General features: G+C 47.8%; 1 protein-coding gene across 1 annotated transcript in view; it reads right to left on the bottom strand.

Moving 5' to 3' along the window:
- DYNC2H1 (dynein cytoplasmic 2 heavy chain 1) overlaps positions 1–17,329 on the bottom strand; it is a 1,848,033-nt gene that overhangs the window by 1,105,526 nt on the left and 725,178 nt on the right. The gene's annotated exons all lie outside the window — the stretch shown is intronic.

Genomic DNA, 17,329 nt, shown 5'->3' with positions numbered 1-17,329 from the left:
ATAGCCCGATGCCCGATTCGTCCGGGAAACTTCAAAGCCTAGGCTCTGGCGGAGGAGTAACCCTAGGCAGTACCTCTCCAGCTCCTCCACTTACTCTCCGGATTTCACTGGCTCTTAAGGACCTACATTTCTCCACCATGGCGCTAGTAGACTCGGGCGCCGGAGGGAGTTTTATTCTTCAAGAGATCGTGGAGAAACTCCATATTCCTCTGCAGCCTTGTCCTACACCATTGATTATATCCTCTATTCATGGAGACCCGCTACCGGGGAGGATAACCCATCAGACTGTTCCTCTGGAGTGTCACATTGGACCCAAACATTGCGAACAAATGTCATTTTACGTTATCCAGAGGGCCATACACCCCGTAGTATTGGGGATTCCTTGGTTGCAACAGCACAATCCGCAGTTTGACTGGACAACCCTGAAACTCCTGCGATGGGGAACTGCTTGTCAAGAGACCTGTCTTCAGGAACCCATGCCTACTGACAGCTACCTATGCATTACACGACTCGAAGGGCTACCTGCCCATTATAGCCAGTTCGCGGATGTCTTCTCTAAAAAGGCTGCGGAGATCCTGCCGCCTCATCGAGATTTTGACTGTACCATTAACCTTGTTCCTGGGGCCTCTCCTCCCCGAGGGAAGGTCTATGCCCTATCCGCTTCAGAGACTCAGGCTATGACCAGTTATATTCAGGAGAATTTACAAAAAGGGTTCATTCGACGTTCTACCTCCCCGGCCGGAGCTGGGTTTTTCTTCGTGGGAAAAAAAGATGGAACTCTGAGACCCTGCATTGATTTCCGTGGACTCAATGCTATCACCATTAAAGATCGCTACCCATTACCTTTGATTGCCGAACTCTTTGACCGTTTACAAGGGGCTCAAATATTTTCCAAATTGGATCTCAGAGGGGCCTACAATCTTATCAGAATTCGCGAGGGTGATGAATGGAAAACGGCATTCAACACGAGAGACGGACATTATGAATACCTGGTGATGCCGTTTGGACTGACTAATGCCCCTGCTGTATTTCAAAACTTCGTTAATGAAATATTCCGAGATCTGCTTTATATCTGTGTTGTGGTCTACTTGGATGACATTTTGATCTTCTCGGCTAATTTACAAGCTCACAGACTACACGTCATTCAAGTATTACAGCGGTTAAGAGAAAATAAATTGTACGCTAAGATTGAAAAGTGTATTTTTGAAAAAAAGTCCCTACCTTTCCTGGGCTACATTATATCTAACAGAGGATTTCAAATGGACCCTGCTAAGCTAAAATGTATCAAAGAATGGCCTCAGCCTAATGGACTGCGTGCACTTCAACGTTTTTTAGGGTTTGCTAATTACTACCGCAGTTTTATTCAGAATTTCTCCAAAATTACTGCACCCTTGACTGCCATGACTCGTAAAGGAGCTAACAACAAGATCTGGCCTGTGGAGGCCGAGGAAGCTTTTCAAACCCTTAAAGACTCTTTCCTTCGGCAGCCCTGTCTTCGGCACCCCGACCCCAAGCGTCCATTTTTTATAGAAGTCGATGCTTCCGCTGAAGGAGTTGGGGCCATCCTGAGTCAGACTACTACATCCGGAGCTACGCATCCTTGTTCGTATTTCTCTAAAAAATTTTCTGCAGCGGAACGTAACTATTCCATTGGCGACAGGGAGCTGCTGGCTATTAAGATGGCGCTGGACGAGTGGAGACAGTGGCTAGAAGGAGCCCAACATCGCATCACCATCTTTACGGATCACAAAAATTTAACGTATTTGCAACAAGCTCAACGATTAAACCCACGTCAAGCCCGTTGGGCTCTCTTTTTTACTCGATTCAATATGGAAATACGTTATCGCCCTGCCGATAAGAACGTTAAAGCCGACGCCTTATCCCGTTCATTCTCCCCTGAAGATATTGTGGACTCAGAACAACATATCATTGATCCAGCCCGTATCATCCTGTCCGCTACCTTCACTGTGCCACCCGGGAAAACGGTGGTGCCCCAACGACTACGCAATAAAGTTTTAGCTTGGGGTCATGACTCCAGACTGGCGGGACACCCGGGACGACGGCGAACGCAGGCGCTGTTACAACAGTATTATTGGTGGCCCGAGATGCATAAGGATATACGGGCTTATGTGGACTCTTGTCCAGTCTGCGCTCAACATAAAGTTCTCACCGGGAAACCTTGGGGCTTATTACAACCCTTGCCCGTTCCCACCAGCCCTTGGACGCATATCTCCACAGATTTTATAGTTGAACTTCCCGCTTCCGAGGGCAATACTGTGATATGGGTGGTGGTGGATCGCTTTTCTAAAATGGCCCATTTTATTCCGCTTCCCTCCCTCCCGTCTGCCCCACGACTGGCTCAATTGTTCATGCTCCACATCTTCCGTCTCCATGGCCTGCCTCTTCATATCACTTCGGATCGGGGACCGCAGTTCACGGCTCGCTATTGGCTTCATCTCTGCAAAAAGTTCCGGATTTCCTTGGATTTCACCACGGCGTTTCATCCGCAGGCGAATGGTCAGGCTGAACGTACTAACCGTTCGCTCAAACAGTTCCTCCGGCTGTACGTTAACTCTCGTCAAGATGACTGGGCATCCCTTCTCTCCTGGGCGGAATTTTCCCATAATTGCCATGCGGGCACCTCTACGGGAGCATCTCCTTTCCAGATTGTCTTCGGTCGCCAACCTCGCCCACCTTTACCTGTACCATTGCCTGTGCCTTCTCCGGCTGCTCAGTTGACTGCTTCCCAACTAACACGTCTTTGGTCCCATACGCAACTGCTCTTGCGGAAGGCGGCCTGTTCCGCGAAGAGATTTACGGATCCACATCGCCGTCCAGCTCCGCAGTTTCAGTCCGGGGAGAAAGTATGGCTCAGCACCCGGCATATCCGCCTGAGGGTCCCTTCTATGAGACTGGCTCCTCGTTATATTGGTCCCTTTCCGGTGTTGCGACAACTGGGTCCTGTGACCTATCAGCTCCGGTTGCCGGCTTCCTTGCGCATTCACAATTCTTTCCATGTGTCTCTTCTTAAACCATTGATCCTCAGATGGCCTCATCGGAAGCCGCCGGAGCCTGCACCCCTTCAGGCACTGGATGAAACGGTTTATCGTGTTCAGGAAGTGTTGGATGTCCGGAAACGGGGCTCCGTTTGGGAGTATCTCCTGGCCTGGGAGGGTTTTGGTCCGGAGGAGAACTCCTGGGAACCTGCGAAGAATATCTTGGATAAATCCTTGCTCGCTGACTTTCATTCCGCACACCCCGGTAAACCCCGGCCTTCTCGGGGGCGGCCTAAGGGAGGGGGTACTGTTAGCGCTATCGGCCGCGGAAGACCACGACCGGGACCGGGTGTCATGGCCGCCGGCCGCGGTCGGCCGCGACGAAGAACGGACCCGGAGTAGCAGGGGACTCACCCGGATTACTTAGGTGGACGCCGGGGATCTGCTGGACAGCCTGCCCTGCCTGTTCGCGTCTTCACCGCCGCCAGTGCCGAGCCGGCAGCATGGCTCCGCGGCCAGCTGACTCCTCCCCCTGCTCTCCTTAGGGCAGCGCGCGCGACTGCATTGCTATTCTTAAAGGGGCCATGACAGGAAGTGTCATGGCTCCCTCCACAGCTCCTCCTTCCGCTTCCTGTACTTAAGGCAAGGGCTGTGCATCCAGTCCTTGCCTTAGTATTGAGGTTCCTGCCTAGAGTGTGTTCCTGGCTCCTGGTTCCTGTTCGTCATCCCGTCTCCTCTCCTGCTCCGTGGACTGATTCTTGGCTCGACCTTGGTTCGGCTTTGGACCCTTCTCCTGTCTCGACCCTGGTACGGCTTTGGACCCTTCTCCTGTCTCGACCCTGGTACGGCTTTGGACCCTTCTCCTGCCTCGACCCTGGTACGGCTGCGGACCTTTCTCCTGCTTTTCACTTGGACTGGATTTGGATCTCGCTGGTATTTTGAACTTTGGACCGGACTTGGTCTTCTCTTGAATTCCATCCTCAAGACTGTCACGACCTGCTGGAGGCGCCAGCCGTCTGGAACCCACGACCTGCAGGAGGCGCCTGCATCCAGACCTTCTACAGTCCTCAGAGGAATCGCCTAAGTCCCAGCGGCCGGACCCCTACGGGCCTCTCCTGGGGGGGTCGCGTGCTTCCAGGGTGAAGTCTTCTAGCAAGAGTCCTAGGTGAGCAAGGCCTTGCCCGTCGACGGTAGTCTTACCGCGATATAAGGGCCCACATTCATAACACCTTCATTCAAAAATTGGAAGAAGGATCCAAAAGAAGAAAATAGGATAATGCATAAACGCTGACAAGTTAAATGTAAGACATTGATAAGACAGGCTAAGAGAGAATTTGAAAAAAAGTTGGCCGTAGAGGCAAAAATTCACAGTAAGAACTTTTTAAATATATCCGAAGCAGAAAGCCTGTGAGGGAATCAGTTGGACCGTTAGATGATCGAGGGGTTAAAGGGGCATTTAGAGAAGATAAGGCCATTGTGGAAAGATTAAATGATTTCTTTGCTTCGGTGTTTACTGAAGAGGATGGTGGGGAGTTACCCGTACTGAAGAAGGTTTTCATGGGTAATGATTGAGATGAACTGAATCAAATCACGGTGAACCTAGAAGATGTGGTAGACCTGATTGACAAACTGAAGAGTAGTAAATCACTTGGACCGGATGGTATACACCCCAGAGTTCTGAAGGAACTAAAAAATGAAATGTCAGACCTATTAGTAAAAATGTGTAACCTATCATTAAAATCATCCATTGTACCTGAAGACTGGAGGATAGCAAATGAAACCCCAATATTTAAAAAGGGCTCCAGGGGCGATAAGGGAAACTACAGACCGGTTAGCCTGACTTCAGTGCCAGGAAAAATAGTGGAAAATGTTCTAAACATCAAAATCACAGAACATATAGAAAGACATGGTTTAATGGAACAAAGTCAGCAAGGCTTTACCCAAGGCAAGTCTTGCCTCACAAATCTGCTTCACTTTTTTGAAGAAGTTAATAAGCAAATAGATAAAGGTGAACCGGTAGATATAGTGCATTTGGATTTTCAGAAGGCGCTTGACAAAGTTCTTCATTAGAGGCTTCTAGGAAAAGTTAAAAGTCATGGGATAGGTGGCGATGTCCTTTCTTGGATTGCAAACTGGCTAAAAGACAGGAAACAGAGAGTAGGATTACATGGACAATTTTCTCAGTGGAAGGGAGTGGGCAGTGGAGTGCCTCAGGAATCTGTATTGGGACCCTTACTTTTCAATATATTTATAAATGATCTAGAAAGAAATACGACGAGTGAGATAATCAAATTTGCAGATGATACAAAATTGTTCAGAGTAGTTAAATCACAAGCAGATTGTGATAAATTGCAGGAAGACCTTGTGAGACTGGAAAACTGGGCATCAAAATGGCAGATGAAATTTAATGTGGATAAGTGCAAGGTGATGCATATAGGGAAAAATAACCCATGCTATAGTTACACAATGTTAGGTTCCATATTAGGTGCTACTATCCAAAAAAAGAGATCTAGGCGTCATAGTGGATAACAATTTGAAATCATCGGTTCAGTGTGCTGCAGCAGTCAAAAAAGCAAACAGAATGTTGGGAATTATTAGAAAGGGAATGGTGAATAAAATGGAAAATGTCATAATGCCTCTCTAACGCTCCATGGTGAGACCGCACCTTGAATACTGTGTACAATTCTGGTCACCACATCTCAAAAAAGATATAATTGCGATGGAGAAGGTACAGAGAAGGGCTACCAAAATGATAAGGGGAATGGAACAGCTCCCCTATGAGGAAAGACTAAAGAGGTTAGGACTTTTCAGCCTGGAGAAGAGACGGCTGAGGGGGGATATGATACAGGTGTTTAAAATCATGAGAGGTCTAGAACAGGTAGATATGAATCGGTTATTTACTCTTTCGGATAATAGAAAGACTAGGGGGCACTCCATGAAGTTAGCATGTGGCACATTTAAAACTAATTGGAGAAAGTTCTTTTTTATTCAACGCACAATTAAACTCTGGAATTTGTTGCCAGAAGATGTGGTTAGTGCAGTTAATATAGCTGTGTTTAAAAAAGGATTGGATACGTTCGTGGAGGAGAAGTCCATTACCTGCTATTAATTAAATTGACTTACAAAATAGCCACTGCTATTACTAGCAACGGTAACATGGAATAGACTTAGTTTTTGGGTACTTGCCAGGTTCTTATGGCCTGGATTGGTCACTGTTGGAATCGGGATGCTGACCCAGTATGGCATGTTCTTATGTTCTTATGAATGTCAAAGTGGCCCCTAACCCCTACACTAATACCTAAACTTCACCTCGAGTTACTAGGTCGGCTTCCCAAAGAGATATAAATACCTAAGTAGTGTGAGGGCATTACAGCTTCTCTCTCTCTCTCTCCCTCTCCCTATCCCGGAGCTTCAAAACTACTAAAACCAGCATGGGCAAAAATCGCTATGTGCAATTAAGTCCTATCACACAGCCTAACGCTAATGAAAAAGGTGTAGTTAAAGCCATGCGATAGGGCTTCGCAAATCTGTGAGCCCAGCCGGCCCTTAACTCCTCCTCTTTTTCAGATTTGCATTGCACCATGCGTTATGGTGCTATCGCATGCCTTAAAGGAGTTTTCGCATGCATTAAGGAGTTTTTGCATTCATAAAGGCGCTTAACGCATGCAAAAATGCGATTGTAAGCCCTCTGGGGATAGGGAAATACCTACAGTACCCGAATGTAATCCACTTTGAAGGGCTGAAAAAAAATGTGAAAAGCGGAATATAAAAAAAAAATAAATCTAAAATAAATATAATAAAAAATGTGGATGTCTCCTGCGACTGAAGAACCAGTAAACCTTGCACTGCCACCAGTCACCATCAATCCATGTCTGTCAGGCACTATTCTCCTGGATCTAAGACGTGACTAAAAAAAATAAGCCTACACATTGTCCACACCCACTATCTGGGATGCCGACAAGGCCTGAAGATGCCTTTCAGTCCCCTGCCACCTTATGTATCAAAGTAACCACCCACATACACCAGGTTCTAAGATGGTTGCAGATTGTTCTTGGCAAGGTTGCCAATCCAACCCAGCTCCTACATTAACTGGATCACTGGATCACCGGATCACCCTTGGGGAGGCCACTTAGCTTTCCTGGAAGGACTTCACTTTTAAATTTTTAATAAAAAATACCAAAAACCATACTGAGTCAGACCAAGGGTCCATCAAGCCCAGCATACTGTTTCCAACAGTGGCCAATCCAGGCCATAAGAACCTGGCAAGTGCCCAAAAACTAAATCTATTCCATGTTACCGTTGCTAGTAATAGCGGTGGTTATTATCTAGGTCAACTTAATTAATGGCAGGTAATGGACTTCTCCTCCAAGAACTTATCCAATCCTTTTTTAAACACAGCTATACTAACTGCACTAACCACATCTCCTGGCAACAAATTCCAGATATGGATAGACCAAGATTTCTTCCTTTCACAGGGCTGCCGCCACCATTACCATTACCTTGGAGAAAGTTCTTGGAGTTGAAGCTAATCGAAAAGGCAGTGTTTGATATTGAAAATAGCAACCTAAAACTGCAAAATGAAGGACCCACCAGTGCTCCTCCCAGATTGGAATGTGAAGATACTGTGAAGGATCACCGGTTGAAGACACCTCTGGCTTCCACTGTCCCCTCGATCCACCGCTGCTCTGGACCACCAATGCTTCTTTTCCCAGCGGATACCCTCTGTAAACTCAGCAGCAATTAACTCCTCCAACCCCGACGTTGGCTACCGGTACCTTTACAGGCTTGCACAAGTGCTCTAAGTCCCTTGCAGCAGGTCCATACAAGCTCTCAGCAAAATAAATGCAAATCATAGTTTGTATCACCAAACAGTCCTTTTTATAATTCCAACTGGAACACTATCATAAGTCCCCAAACTCACAGTTCGTAGGGGAAACACCTCTGCCTGTCTTCCTCAGCCAGCAAAACACCGCCCTGCCCGGCAGTAGCACAACTTTCTCCAACTCCCCTCCATTGTGCTGCAGGTCACGGTCTTCCCAGTCCTTACAACAACACCAGTTATTCAAAACAAAAAGCCAGCAGGCTGTAAACTCACTCTGTCTCCATTGCTCAGTCAGAAGCCTCTCCTGTAGTAAGCTCCATTTCCATCTCCTCCTCCTCCTCCTCCCTGTTATGTGTGCCGTCTGCGGCAGACCCATGGTACAGCCCCCTCACCTCTCTCCAGTGACTCCAGTGCCTGGTCCCTCGTCTCTGGCGATGGTAGGCCACCGGCTCCATCCTCGGGCCACCCCTAGTGCCTCCGGCTCAGCTACAGACCCTGGTATCTCCAGTCCAGCTACCGTTCCTGCTGCTCAGCATCGGGCCTCTCCTCGTGGCCCGTGGAGAGACACTGCTACTCGGCGCCACACCCCTCCCTAGGTGTGCACGCGTATTACTGTGACATAGTAGGTCCCGCGGCGAGAACCGAGCCACGGCCCCGGATGATGACGTCAGTCGAGCACTGGTATATAAGCCCGGGCTCCACTCCCTAGCTTTACCAGCAAGGAGACCTGTTGCCTATGCAACAGGTCTCCGTGCTGGTCGAGTACTCATTGCCTCCTGAGAGATTCTCCTCGTTCCTGTGTTCCTGATCCTTGCTGACTCCTGTTCCTGGTTTCCTTGTTCCTGTGTTCCTGTTCTCTAACCTACCCTCAGATTGCCTTCTTGGATCTTGACCTCTGCTTTGCCTGACCATGCCGTCGTCTCTTTCCAAGCCCGGACCTCTGCTTTGCTGATCACGCAGTTGACTCTCTTCAAGCCCGGACCTCTGCTTCACCTGATTACTTTGTTGCCCCTCTCAAGACCCAGACCTTTGCATTGCCTGACTACTCCATTGCCTCTCTCCAGACCCAGACTTCTACATCGCCTGACTACTCCGTTGCCTCTCTCCAGAACTGGACCTCTGCTTTGCCTGACTACGTTTGACTATCTCCGCGCCCAGACCTCAGCCTTGCTTGCCACCACTTCCAGATTGCCGCCAGCCCTGACTCAAGCTTGCCTTACGACACCTCATCAAGTCTACGTCCTGGACTTGGCCTATTCAGGTTTCGGCCTGTTCTTGCTCGGGTGCCTCCTGTCTGACTTTGTTCCTTTGGCGCCGGGGTCTCCAGGACTCTACCTCATCCAGTACAGACTGTACCCTTTCTCTGTTGCTCTCTCTGGGCTTACCTGGATCCTTCCATTGACGACGACATATGGAAGCTTACCTAAGTCCAGCCGGCTCCAGTACCCAAAGGCTCAACCCGCGGGGAACGAGGGCTGATATTGGTGAAGCGCCAGCCAGCCTCCGTCCATCAGCCCACTTTGCCTGCCGACGGTGGGGACCCGTAGGACCCTTCCTACAGGTTGCGTCAACCCCACCTCGGCCCAAGGGTCCACCCCCGGCACAACACTCCCCCTAGGAGCTCAGCTTTTCTACTATCCCCAACATTTCTATAATCATGGGTTCAGGTGTGTACAAACCAAGGGTGCCCTGCTCAGCTGCATATTCAGACTTCTCTTGCTCCCATTGGCTGATCTGAGGCTCACAGAATCTAGGAACTGCAGTCTTTCGGCAGCTTGCAGGCACCAACTGCTGTCTAACTCAACTTTGGTCTCTCCCTGCGGGGATCTACACCGAGTTTTCTTCCCTTAAGCCAGCCTGCACTTCATCACAATACGCTTCCAGGTTAGAAACTCTCCCTTCTATAACAGCATAATTATAGACCACAAGGTTTCCATTCTGAAGGAATGAACTTCAAGAAGTTGTTCACCCAGTTCAGATCCAGGATAGGGTGGAAAGGAACCCTCCATCTTTGGAACTACAAAGAAAATGGAATAATGCCATTGTCCCTCCTGGCCTTCCGGCACCAGGACAACTGTTTTAAATTTGGCTTTCTTCTTGATGGAAACCATAAAAGTGTCTGAAATCAGATGCTCGAACTCCAGGGCATAACCATGCTTTATAATTTCAAGAACCCATTGATCCGTTGTAAGTTGGTTCCACCTGAGATAAAATAGAGAGACACGTATGCCTATCTCCGGCACTTAAGGGAGGGCCCTCCAGCACTCATATTGCCTATCTGGAGGAGAAGGATCCTGCAAAACTGCCCTTGCTATTCTTCTTGGAGTGAAAGGATTGGTAACAGGAAAAGGTGTGAAACATCTGACCCAAAAACAAAGTCAGCATGGCTTTACCCAGGCCAAGTCTTGCCTCACAAATCTGCTTTTTTGAAGGAGTTAATAAACATGTGGATAAAGGTGAACTGGTAGATGTAGTATACTTGGATTTTCAGAAGGCGTTTGACAAAGTTCTTCATGAGAGGCTTCTAGGAAAAGTAAAAAGTCATGGGATAGGTGGCGATGTCCTTTCGTGGATTGCAAACTGGCTACAAGACAGGAAACAGAGAGTAGGATTAAATGGGCAATTTTCTCAGTGGAAGGGAGTGGACAGTGGAGTGCCTCAGGGATCTGTATTGGGACCCTTACTGTTCAATATATTTATAAATGATCTGGAAAGAAATACGACGAGTGAGATAATCAAATTTGCAGATGACACAAAATTGTTCAGAGTAGTTAAATCACAAGCAGATTGTGATAAATTGCAGGAAGACCTTGTGAGACTGGAAAATTGGGCATCCAAATGGCAGATGAAATTTAATGTGGATAAGTGCAAGGTGATGCATATAGGGAAAAATAACCCATGCTATAATTACGCAATGTTGGGTTCCATATTAGGTGCTTCAACCCAAGAAAGAGATCTAGGTGTCATAGTGGATAACACATTGAAATCGTCAGTACAGTGTGCTGCGGCAGTCAAAAAAGCAAACAGAATGTTGGGAATTATTAGAAAAGGAATGGTGAATAAAACGGAAAATGTCATAATGCCTCTGTATCGCTCCATGGTGAGACCGCACCTTGAATACTGTATACAATTCTGGTCGCCGCATCTCAAAAAAGATATAATTGCTATGGAGAAGGTACAGAGAAGGGCTACCAAAATAATAAGGGGAATGGAACAAATCCCCTATGAGGAAAGACTAAAGAGGTTAGGACTTTTCAGCGTGGCGAAGAGACGACTGAGGGGGGATATGATAGAGGTGTTTAAAATCATGAGAGGTCTAGAACGGAGAGATGTGAATCGGTTATTTACTCTTTCGGATAGTAGAAAGACTAGGGGGCACTCCATGAAGTTAGCATGGGGCACATTTACAACTAATCGGAGAAAGTTCTTTTTTACTCAATGCACAATTAAACTCTGGAATTTGTTGCCAGAGAATGTGGTTAGTGCAGTTAGTATAGCTGTGTTTAAAAAAGGATTGGATAAGTTCTTGGAGGAGAAGTCCATTACCTGCTATTAATTAAGTTGACTTATTTTTTTTATTTTTTTTTATTTAGCATTTTTTATATACCGAGGTATAGCAGAGTTGCCTTCACTCCGGTTTACATTATAACAACCTGTTACATTGAAATTTGATAAATTACATTAAACCGACTGAGAAACTGACATATAAAATTAGTCTAAACAAAAAACAAGATATACTAAAGTTAGGTATATTGAAAAACAGGGTTCATAGATAATAGGAGATATCTGTAGTTAGAAGCAGGATAAATTGTCCAATCAGTAATCTGATAGATTATGAGATCAAAAGTCCGAGTTGTCAGTGAGAGATTGGCTTAGTAGCCAAGATTTTAATTCTTTTTTAAAAGATTTAGGGTTTTCTTGACCAGCGAGGTGCTGAGGTAGCGAGTTCCATAATTTTGGGCCGATGATGGAAATGGCTCTATTTCTGGTGGAAGAGAGTTTGGCGAGAGGGATAGATGGAATCACAAGTTGTATTTTACTAGTTGTTCTTGTATTGCGTAGGGAGTGGTGGATATGTATGACGTCATCAAGAGCAGTGTAATCTGCTTTGTAGATTGCTTTCTGCAGTATTGAGAGGACTTTGAATTTGATTCTTTTCTCAATTGTGAGCCATTGTAGTTGGTTGAGAACAGGAGTGATGTGTTCAAATTTTCTTTTAGAAATTTCTTTTAGAAATTTCTTTTAGAAATTTTCAAATTTTCTTAGAAAATAGCCACTGCTATTACTAGCAACGGTAACATGGAATAGACTTAGTTTTTGGGTACTTGCCAGGTTCTTATGGCCTGGATTGGCCACTGTTGGAAACAGGATGCTGGGCTTGATGGACCCTTGGTCTGACCCAGTATGGCATTTTCTTATGTTCTTATGTTCTTATGAAATATCTTGGAATCCCGCAGGTGGCCCCAGAAAGCAAGCGGCCACAAAAAGAAGACCTGGAAGTCTTTGCATAGCTTTGCCAGACATTGTTGTTTGGACATCCAAGCTCTGGTCACGGTTGCTTTTGAAGAAGGAGTCATCAGAGTGGGACTCTCGCAATCCCACCCAGAGTAACATAGAAAAATAGAAATGACGGCAGAAAAAGACCAAACGGCCCATCCAGTCTGCCCAGCAAGCTCCCACACAATGGGGTAGATTTTCAGACCGTGCGAATAGGCGTACTTTTGCTGGCGCATCAGGCGCAAGCAAAAGTACGCGGGATTTTAGTAGATACGCGCGTAGCCGCGCGTATCCGCTAAAATCCTGGATCGGCGCGCGCAAGGCTATCAATTCCGTATAGCCGGCGCGCGCCGAGCCGCGCAGCCTACCCCCATTCCCTCCGAGGCCGCTCCAAAATCGGAGCGGCCTCGGAGGGAACTTTCTTTTGCCCTCCCCTCACCTTCCCCTCCCTTCCCCTACCTAACCCATCCGCCCGGCCTGTCTAAACGCCCCCCCTTACCTTTGTCGGGGGATTTACGCCTCCCGGAGGGAGACGTAAATCCCCGCGCGCCAGCGGGCCGCTAGCGCCCCGGGACGCGACCTGGGGCGGGTCCGGAGGGCGCGGCCACGCCCCCGGACCACCCCGGGGCCGTAGCCACGCCCCCGGGCCCGCCCCCGGAACGCTCCCGACACGCCCCGAAAACGCCGCGCGGTTCGGGCCCGCCCCCCGACACGCCCCCCTCAGAAAACCCCGGGACTTACGCGAGTCCTGGGGCTCTGCGCGCGCCGGTAGGCCTATGTAAAATAGGCTCACCAGCGCGCAGGGCCCTGCTCGCCTAAATCCGCCCGGATTTGGGCGGATTTAGGCGAGCAGGGCTCTTAAAATCCGCCCCTTATTTTCCCATACTTATCTGTTTCACCGACTACCAAGTTCAGGGCCCTTGTTGGTAACTGTTTGATTCGAATTTCCTGCCACCCCTTGCCGTTGATGCAGAGAGTAACGTTGGAGTTGCATCAAAGATAAATCGCAAGGCTTAATAGTTAAGGGTAGTAACCACCGCATTAATGGTTAAGGGTAGTAACCACCGCATCAAGCAAGTTACTCCGATGCTTGTTTACCCAGACTGCACAGATCAATGTCTTGTTGGATGTTGTCTGAATGTAAATTTTGTGGAAACGCGGGTAGCGATCCCATCTCTGGTGGTTTCGTGTGCCCCGGGCCCCGATACAGCCGCAGAGCAGCTCTGGAAAGCACCAAGGCAGGTGAGAGGTACCCCAGCATGGGCTGAACATGGAAAAATTATGACCCCAACCACAGCCACAACTGTACGCAGCAGAGAGACCCAAACAACGCTATGTTGGTCTTGTGAGTGGTCCTCCGACTACTCCAAGCCGTTTCGGACCTGCTGCAAGAGCAGCAACTGCAACAGGGCGGACACTGGTCAGAGGATGAGGACATCAAAGATGAAGACTTGAAGTGAGATAAGACTCAGGATACATGAAGTGGAACATCACTCTGGATACGTGAAGTAAGACAAGACTTCGAAACATGAAGAAATGCCATCTGGATACATGGAGTGAAGAGGAACTCTGGTCACGTATCTGAAGAAACTCTGGAAGGCCATGAGTTGCTTGAAGAGGACTTGGTCGGTACTGAATATCACACACCCTACACAAACTAGCCGGACTGGTCTCAGACCATGCAGGCAGCGCACTCTACACAGCCGGGGTAGGCTGGTCGTGGACCACGCTAGTAGTTCCCCACACAAGTAGGCAGAGCTGAGTCGGTACTGCACATCACGCGCCCATATACTCAGCCATTGAAGACAGTTCACGGCCCACGTTGGTGGTTCCCCACACAGGGAAGATAGTAGATGAAGTGAAGACTCCGATGAAGCCTGTTCCAAATGCACCCTGCACAACTGATAAAGGCCAGGCAGGGCCAAGCTGGAACGGATCGGATAATAGAGTTCATTTGTGAAGTGGAGGCAGGGTGCAGACTCCGAGGATCCAGGCAAGGTTCACAATTCGAGGGGATGCCTCTACGACGAAGGTTAAAATAAGAAGCTGGAACCTCTTGGAGACTTGCGCTGCCAGGACGAAGATCAACCAGATAAAGCAGACATCAAGACGAGACATCTGGAGACCTTGAAGACAAAGACAAAGACGTAGCGTGAGGACATTACGAAGACACGGGATCCCACACAGAACGAAGTGCCTTGAGAAGCTGATGACAAGAAGTCCTAAGGAGGGCTGGCTCCTTGCGAATGCAAGGAAGGAATGAAGACTGAAGTTTTTTATACTGCAGGATGAGGCATATCCAGTGATGACATCAGTAAGCACCACTCCCTTGCTGTCCCTTTAAGAAGGGAGAAGAGGCACGGCTTTGCCCCCTAGGAGAGGGGGCAGGACCTCGGACAGCGACCCTGCAGCGATGCGGCGTGCAGAAGAGGAACTAGGCCACAGGGCAGGCCCCAGTGTCATAGGCTGCCTCCTGCCGCTAAAGGAGGAAGAAGGATGGCTCCGGGCACCAGGCAAGACCGGGGATAGTAGGCCCCTTCCCTGCGGGAGACAAGGTAGGCGGCAGTGGCCTTCGAGCCACATAAGAATACTGTAGGCGGCCTCCTGGCCACATAGCAACGCTCGAGTGGCTCCTGTCGCAAGCTGGTGGTGTCGGCGGCCTCCTGGATGCTTGAAGGAAGTAGTGCGGCTCCTGCCGCATATGCAGCACATTGACGGCCTCCGGGCCGCGTAGGGGCTCACAGCGCGGCTCCAGCCGCGAGAAAAGGGTACCGGTGGCCTCTGGACCACTAGAAGAAAATAGCGTGGCTCCTGCCGCATGACGACAATGCCGACAGTCTCCAGACCGCGAGAGGGAACGCTGGCGGCCTCCAGCAGAAGCAAAGAAAAGGAGATGAAGAGGCTGCCTATAAGGCAGAATCACAACAGTAAATCCTCTTTTCCACATTTCCCCCTGCCATTGAAGCAGAGAGCAACGCTGTATATGCATTCAAAGTGAAGTATCTGGCGTAATTGGTTTAGGGTAGTAACCGCCACAATATTCAAGCTACCCCCACGCTTATTTGCTTGCCCAGACTGTGTAGTTCAGTTCTTGTTGGTTGTTGTCTGAATGCAAATCCTCTTTTCCACATTTTCCCTTGCCGTTGAAGCTGAGAGCAATGTTGGAGTTGCATTAACCGTGTGAAGGCTTACTGAGCAAGGGTAGTAATCCCCAGGTAATAACCATCACCATTTCAACAAGCCACCCCCTTGGCTCTTCTCTTCATTCCCATCCTCTAGCCTTTATGGATCCACAGGGTTTATCTCATGCCCCTTTGAATTCCTTCACCTCTTCCTCTGGAAGGGCATCCCAGGCATCCACCACCCTCTCTGTGAAGAAATACTTCCTGACATTGGTTCTAAGTCTTCTTCCCTGGAGTTTCAAATCGTGACCCCTAGTTCTACTGATTTTTTACCAACGGAAAGGTTTGTTGTTGACCATGGATCATTAAAACCTTTCAAGTATCTGAAAGTCTGTATCATATCACCTCTGCTCCTCCTCTCCTCCAGGGTATACATATTTAGGTTCTTCAATCTCTCCTCATAAGTAATTTTATTTAGACCCTCCACCTTTTTGGTCACCCTTCTCTGGACCGCCTCTATCCTGTCTCTGTCCTTTTGGAGTTACGGTCTCCAGAACTGAACACAGTACTCCAGGTAAGGCCTCACCAAGGCCTCACCAAGGCCTCACCAAGGGGATCATCACTTCCTTTCTCTTACTAGATATTCCTCTCTCTATGCAGCCCAGCATTCTTCTGGCTTTAGCTATCGCCTTGTCACATTGTTTCGCAGACTTCAGATCATTAGACATTATCACCCCAAGGTCTCTCTCCTGCTCTGTGCATATCAGTCCTTCACCCCCCCATCAAATACAGTTATTTCACATTTCTACACCCCATATGCATGACTCTGCACTTCTTAGCATTGAATCTCAGCTGCCATATATTCGACCACTCTTCCAGCTTCCTTAAATCCTGTCGCATTCTATCCACTCCTTCCGGCGTGTCCACTCTGTTGCAGATCTTAGTATCATCTGTAAAATGACAAACCTTACCTTCTATCCCGTCAGCAATGTCGCTCAAAAAGATATTGAACAGGACCGGTCTCAACACCGATCCTTGCGGCACTCCGCTTAACACCACTCTCTCTTCAGAGTAAGTTCCATTTACCATCACACACTGTCTTCTGTCCGTCAACCACTTTGCAATCCAAGGGGGCTTTAGTATATCCCAGCTATCTGGACTGATCTGGGTACGTACAGGGAAAGGAAAATTGGTTCTTACCTGCTAATTTTTGTTCCTGTAGTACCACAGATCAGTCCAGAACCCACCCAGCTGTGGAGAGTCCGCTTGCTCTATCTTTCTAGTCTGCGTTTGGTCATCTGAAAAATTGGCACAGGTTTTTACTCTGCCTTCAAATTCTGTATCACAGTTATATTTTTTCTCTGCTCATTCAAGGTTTTTTTAATATTATTTTTAGTATAAGCTTGGGTACATAGCAATACTGAGAGGTTGCTGGTGGTACACCAAGTTATATGCCGGGGGTGTAGAAACATTTCTCTGTATCCATCTGCTGGAAGGGAGGCAAAACCCAGCCGTCTGGATTGATCTGGGTACATACAGGGAACTGAAAGCTGTCTGTCATGTTGTCATTAATTTATACGAGATGATAATAATTCTAAAAACAATTGTTGGGATGATCTCAGAACCCATGTGGTAATGCATTTGGCAATTTTCTAAATACTCTGGAAAACTCTGATGCACATTTTAAAACTAATGTCAATACTTTGAAACATATCCTGGCCTCAGCAGCCAATTTAGTAATATTTGTAATAATAATTATACATTTTCAGTTCAATCAAAAGCAGTAAATAGATGAGAGCTTCAAGTACTAAAACGAGTCTGCATATTAGTTTGTGGAAACTTTTATTACTGTAGTAGCCTACCAATGATATTCTTTCACAAATAAAAAATTG

Source organism: Rhinatrema bivittatum, chromosome 5 (genome assembly GCF_901001135.1).
Source record: "Rhinatrema bivittatum chromosome 5, aRhiBiv1.1, whole genome shotgun sequence".
NCBI classification, from domain to species: Eukaryota; Metazoa; Chordata; class Amphibia; order Gymnophiona; family Rhinatrematidae; genus Rhinatrema; species Rhinatrema bivittatum.
The sequence above is the reverse complement of the archived record's forward strand: the minus strand, read 5'-3'. Positions and strand labels throughout refer to the sequence as shown.